Source organism: Arachis ipaensis, chromosome B06 (assembly GCF_000816755.2).
Source record: "Arachis ipaensis cultivar K30076 chromosome B06, Araip1.1, whole genome shotgun sequence".
Lineage (NCBI taxonomy): Eukaryota > Viridiplantae > Streptophyta > Magnoliopsida > Fabales > Fabaceae > Arachis > Arachis ipaensis.
The window spans coordinates 45,642,252-45,648,895 of NC_029790.2; the positions used below are offsets into that span (position 1 = coordinate 45,642,252).

Here is a 6,644-nt window from a genome sequence, read left to right on the forward strand (position 1 = left end):
GAATGACACGGGATGTTAGTAGAGTGCAAGCATGCCCCACGGTAAGTTTTGTCTCTGCATCAACTACAACACACTCAAACTTAAGTACATGACCAATGTCATCAGCAGTAGGGGTGTATGTCTTAGAATGTCCAACTTCAAACCACGATTTCACCACCACTTCGTTGTGTAACTGCTGCCGGATACACAGGTGCAGCTCCATTTGTCAGGCTAGCACTTGAAGCAGAGGCAGATAAGGTGGTATTGGAAGATCCAGAACCAGAATTATTAAATCACCCAAATAACTCCTCCTCTTCATTTCCAAGGTCATTAACTGCGCTTGCAGCACGGTCATGTAAGACACGATGATGCTGCCATGCATCTGAAAAACACTTTGGAGTGCAATGGTAACTTTTGGCAACAGGTATTTTAGCCTCAACACAACCTAGGCACTGCAGTGTAGCCTGCTCGGATGGATGTATGCTACAAACAGCAACTTTTTTATCACTTTGTACACGATACCTGCCAAAAGTCCAAATGGTGATCTCAAATAGCAGACACTAAAAGATTCAAGTTTAATAATACGCCAAAATAGCTAAATGAGCTACAACCTAACAGCAAACACTACATACACCCACTTCTAAGAAACAAGAAACACAATTCAAGATCATCAAGAAAGATAAATAATTCTTTCACAATAGGGTAAAAAGAAGATGCGAATAGAGGGAAGTGCACTAACCACTTGTAACGCAAGAAATGGCCATCTAAGGGGTTGATCTCGGAAACATCATCGGTGGTAACGGTCCTGTCAGGGCGGCGGAGGAGCACATAAGGTGTGAGCTCACATCCTACGATGGGAATATCGGAAGGGAGGTGCACTCGCACCACGCTCAGCATGCTTCACTCTTCGCAATCTTCACAGCTCTCTGACCCTATCAACACCACTCTTCTCCTTCTGCTTCCTATGCTACCGCCCGTAACTGTATCTGTAACTGTAACACAACGCTTGCAGGGGCGGATTGTTGGCGGATCCGCCATTTACATGACCCGGGTAGCCGCCAGCCTTGACGGAATTTCAATCAGAACAAACCCTAGGAGGAAAATTGGTGGCGCAACACGAAAGCTTAGCGATTGGGGAGCGGGGATTTGATGGGCGAAGCGATCTGGAGGATCGGATATTAGGGTTTTAGAGAGAGGAAGAGGAGAGCGATCGAAGATTAGGGTTTTTACTACTGAGGATGTGAAAAAATGGTTTCTTTCTTGGCGTCTGTGTGTGAAAGTGAGTGTAAATTGGGGGGGAAGACAAGATACGATTATTTAATCTTGTTTTGTTTTTCATTTTCCTATTTGTTTCTTTTCTTTGTATTTTGTCTTCGTGTCTTAGCTGAATTTACTTTAGTTAAAGAGATCTTATATTCCTATGCTTGATGGACTTACATTATAAAATATATTTGTGTTTAGTAAGATTGATATCATGAATTAGTTTGTGCATGTGAATAAAATAATCACTAAGAAAGAGTAATTCACAACTTTTTTTTCTTATAACATCAAACAATTCACTTCATTTTTTTATAATAGGTTAAAGTGCAGGTTTTTTTTTGCCAATGAGTTAGAGTTCAAATGGCTTAGTCTTTTCATACTCACTTAAGAGATTGTGATGTTTATATGAATTACATTTTATATTTTTTAGAAAAAATTTTAATATACTAGAGAACTCAATACAAAATGGAATCTTTATAAAAGTTTTTTTTTGTTAAACAGAGGCCTCGCCTGCTACTACCTAAACAGGTTAGTCACACACTTGTCCCCCCTGGACGCCATTGTCCCTTACCTGAGGGAAGTTGGGTTCGGCGACACGGTGCAGCTCATTGATTTTGTATTTAATAACTCTCTAATCATTGCATTCGTTGAGTGGTAGTATTCGGAGACCCACACTTTTCACCTGCCATGGGATGAGTCCACCATCACCCTGCAGGACATTGCATGCCACCTCAGGTTACACACAGACGAGAAGCCAGTGAGTGGGTGCCTACATGACTTTCAGACTTGGTACCATCGACCAACATGGGAGCACGTGGAGAAACTCCTAGGTGCCAGACCGCCACTTCCAGCGCAACAGGGTGTCCAGAGGAAAGAGTCATTTAGCATAAAGTTGACGTGACTCTAAGACCGAGTCCGGCACTTGTCCCCACAAACTATCGATCCAGCCACCCTTTGACAATACACCAGGTGTTATATCATGATGTTGATCGGTGGCTACCTGATGACACACAAGTCTGACAATCAGGTGCATATCAGATGGCTGCCATTGTTGGCTGACTTTGGGAGGTGCGGCGGTCTTTCGTGGGGGATCCACTGTGCTTGCATAGACGTACTACTCCTTGTGCTATGCAGCACATTGTGCCACTACCGACATAGCTGGTTGCACACCGCTTCTTGTCTCATGGATATACCACAGGTTTCCACAGTGGTATCCGACCGACAAGCAGATTTCGACCTTTTCCCTATAAGTGAGATACGATTTTGGTTTCGATTTTATCTCATCGGGTTTGGTACGATGCATTCAGGGCCCGGTTTGAGGCGGGCCATGTGATCTCTATTCAGCCTACTACTGACGACAGGCCGACACTGGAATACTGGGTTTGGTACCAGTAGGCCTGCAGGGTCAAGCATCTGTCCGGGGGAAGATGTACTTGACGATCCCAGACTTTTAACCCTCCCTAACAACGTCCAGCCCATACCTAGTATGCTAAGGGAGGTCCTCCACCTTCCACCAGATGTCCCTGATCGTCGTAGGCATGCCAGGGAGGTGCGACCAGACATTCAGATGCCTGCCCAATCACCATATATCTGCGCAATTTTCTTTTATTTTTCCATCCAAACTTTTCTATATGACTGCTTGAAGTGATAGCTCTACTCACTGTACTCTGAAGAACAGGGATGGAAACTGATGGATTGGACTGTATGAGGGGCAAGATGATTCTACATATGAGGCTGCTGTCCAATTGTCGATGATCTTGCAACATGGTGAGGCTATACATGTGTGTGATCCGCCAAATTTACGTACCTCCCTAATGATTTTAAATATAATCAAATTAAAATATAACCAAAATAACAATGACAAAGAAGAAAACGAACTAAAATACTATAGCACTCACCAATATCCTAGATTCTGTCCAAGGGCGACAAGCAAACTCCAGGGACAACCATTAGTGAATTGCCGGCAACATACGTGGTACTTTAACCGATTCGACTCGACTACTCGATACTCCGCACTTCTCTAAATACTGTAATTCTTCACGCCTTGCAGCACTACCTCTCTGCTCCTGAATCTGTGATCAACCCTAAACTTTAGACCACCGTCGGTATCGTAATCGTCGGCCCCCATACTCGAATATGGAATTTTCTCGTGCATCGCATCCAAATCTAATGTATGGTAGTGGCTGGGTACAGATGATAACTCTGAAATTAGACGTGATGTAGGAAAAAGATATCGAACTGATCCACCAACAGGAGTCTCTAGTATGAACTCATCTTTATCATCATCGTTAGAGGAACCACTTCTGTGGCTATCGACAATGTACTCCTCGTCGGATTCCTCATTCTCAACGTCCATGTCCTGCACTCGACTAGCACAGTGTAACGGTCGTGGTGCGAAAGGAGGGTCATCCGGCACAAAGTCCGAGCTGCCAGTATCATCGCCACCAACATCACGAACCTCCGTAGAAAGCTCCATCACTTGTTCAACCATAATTCTCCCGTGCACGTCAAACATTAGGCGCACGTGTTCATCGCCATCAAGCCATAACAGACGAAACTGAAATATACCATTCCCCATCGGTACTAGCATCCTATACCCAACTCTACCAACCTCTTTTCTCTTCCTACCACCTACTCCATCAATATCATACTTTTTAATTCGAACAACGAATTTGCTCTTCAAGTTTGGAATAGCGCAAGACTCTCACACTCAAATATAACCCCGCTGTCACTATTTCTCATCTAACAGTTGAGATACACCATCACAACAAAGAAACAACTGCCACTGGACATTTTTGCTAAGTTTTTGGAAGAAAAAACAGAAGAGAAGGAAGATCTGAGAGTTGTGTAAAGAATACCAACGGTTTGCTGATCCTTTTATTGATAGTTGATTTTTGTCCTAATATATCTCATTTACTGTGTAAATATTTTAAAATCCCACATATCTCGTTTATAGAATAAACGAGATATGCATAGTTCGCTCTTTCCTACGTAACATGTTTATAAACGTGATACATTGACATGTGTTATCTCAAAGGTAGGGCATTTCCCATTTTAATAGGAACTTCTGTACCAGAAACAATGGTATCTCCAATTATAGCCCCCTGGGGTATAAAATATATCTTTTCTCACCATCCCCATAGTGTATGAGACAGATGTCGGCGCAATCTAAAGAAAATTATGCAGAAGCTTTACAGAATTATTATGAGGCTATGCGATTGGAAATTGATCCCTATGATTGAAGTTATATACTTTATAACATATGCCTTATTCATCTCGTTTACACTGTAAATGAGATAAGACACATAATGAAAAACGTAAATATTCTAAAAATTACGTATATTAGTAATTAAAATATTTATTTTATTTATTTAGAAAAATCTGTTAAGTGCGTGGTTGACGCCATTAAATCGATAAAAAAAAATTTATGTTTGCCAAATTTTCAATAACAAAAGTAAAAGTACTAAAAAAATTTAAAAAAAATCTTTTTTGAGAAGCTACAATTTACATATTTTTTAAAAGATCTTTTTTTCTTAAAAAATATTTTTTTATATGATAAATAAACAAAAAAATACTTTTATCTTATTGCCCAAATATAATTAATAGATAAAAATATCTTTTCACATGAGATATCCAAACATAAAATTACTTTACTTTTCTAAAAAATCTTTTAAAAAAAGATAACTTAAAAAAAAGATATTTTATTAAAAACTCACCCGAACAAACCCTAAATGTTTTAATAAAAATTTGGATGGACAATAATCATATATTATTGTTTAATAAAAATAATTAATTTTAAAATTTATTTTCTAAAAAATAATATAAAAATATAAATTTAAGTGTGTAAAATATTTTTATAGTACATGAAAATTAAACTTTTATATATATTGTTTTATAATTATTTATATTGTAAATGTGTAAATTATTTTTTTCTGACTTAATAATATATGATTAAATGCAAAAAATTTAATTTTGATATACAGTCAGTGTAAAGTAATTTTACACGTGCATTTAATTATGCAATGACACATTAATAAAAATAACTATTTTTTTACATTAATTACATGAATGATCATCTAAAAGAACAAATATAGTTAGACGACTGCATAAAGTTAATACATCAAGAATAAATTCTAAATGCATATGTAAAATAACTTTAGACTAATAATTTGTGAAAATTAAATACATATTAAAAAATGAAAACAAAATTTAGGATAATGATAATAACTTAAATCTATTATAAAGTGATAATAATGATGAAAACAAAATTTAAAAGCATGCTCCTAAGGTTTTCTTAACAATGCAATACCCCTTTGTTTGCTGATTAGCTTCCTTTTTTCATGGGCTGTGCACTTATTTTTATTTTGGACCTCCATCATTAAAGTTTTCATCAAACATTTTGGGCTTTCAACCCAATTAAATATATATTTTTGACATCACCAATTATAATTTGAAAAATAATTTAAGCTAATTTAATTTAATTTATAAATTTATTATTTTCTGGTTTGAATTATATTGGTTCAGCATCTTTCACGAAATGAAATTTAAAAGTTTGAATATTAACAAAATAAAAAAAGTAATTTAAGTTTAAAAATGATTTATAAAAAAAGCAATTCATCAATACTTATATGAAAGTCTTTTTTTTTTTAAAATAATTCACATACACTAAAAATTAACTAATATATATTACATATTAATTTACATATTTTTTACTAATAATTACCACAAGAATAATCAAATTTATCATAATAAAATAATTAAATTTATAACAGATGAATAATTAAATTTGTTTATAATAACGTAATAAAAAATTTTGACATGAAAAATACGTTTCTAAAGGCGATAGTTAATGGTTTGCATATAATATGGCTGTATAATTATACGTTAACCACAGTTGTTATTAAATAAAATATAAAATATAATCATGTATGATTAATTAATAATTGAGATAATGTCTAAAATGGTTTTTAAAATTTTTTACTCTAAGTTCTTGATTTTTTAAAATGACTAAATATACTTCTTTCTCCACTCTCGTACATGTGAATCTTTGTTAATACAAAAATCATTAGACGTTTTAACTGCATTCTGATGTGGACAATGAGTTTAATTCAAAATTTGGTTAAAACACTCAAATTGATCTGTTTATATTTATAAAATTCTAACCCCTCAAATCTTCATCTTAGTCATATCTTTTTGGGTTAAGTACTGTTTTCATCCCTAAGGTCTGGGGTGAAAATCAAAATCGTCCCCGACTTTTTTTTATTATTAAAATTATCATCAACGTTACAAACGTTATAAAATTGTCTTTTTCCACTTCAATTTTATTTTTTTTTATCATATTACCCTTCATTATTAATAAAAATAATATTTAAAAAAAAAAAAACAAAACCCCACCCCACCCCCTT

General features: G+C 35.6%; 1 pseudogene; it reads right to left on the reverse strand.

Annotated features, from left to right (window-relative positions):
- Positions 1-1,244, reverse strand: part of LOC107648723 — a 2,250-nt pseudogene extending 1,006 nt beyond the window's left edge.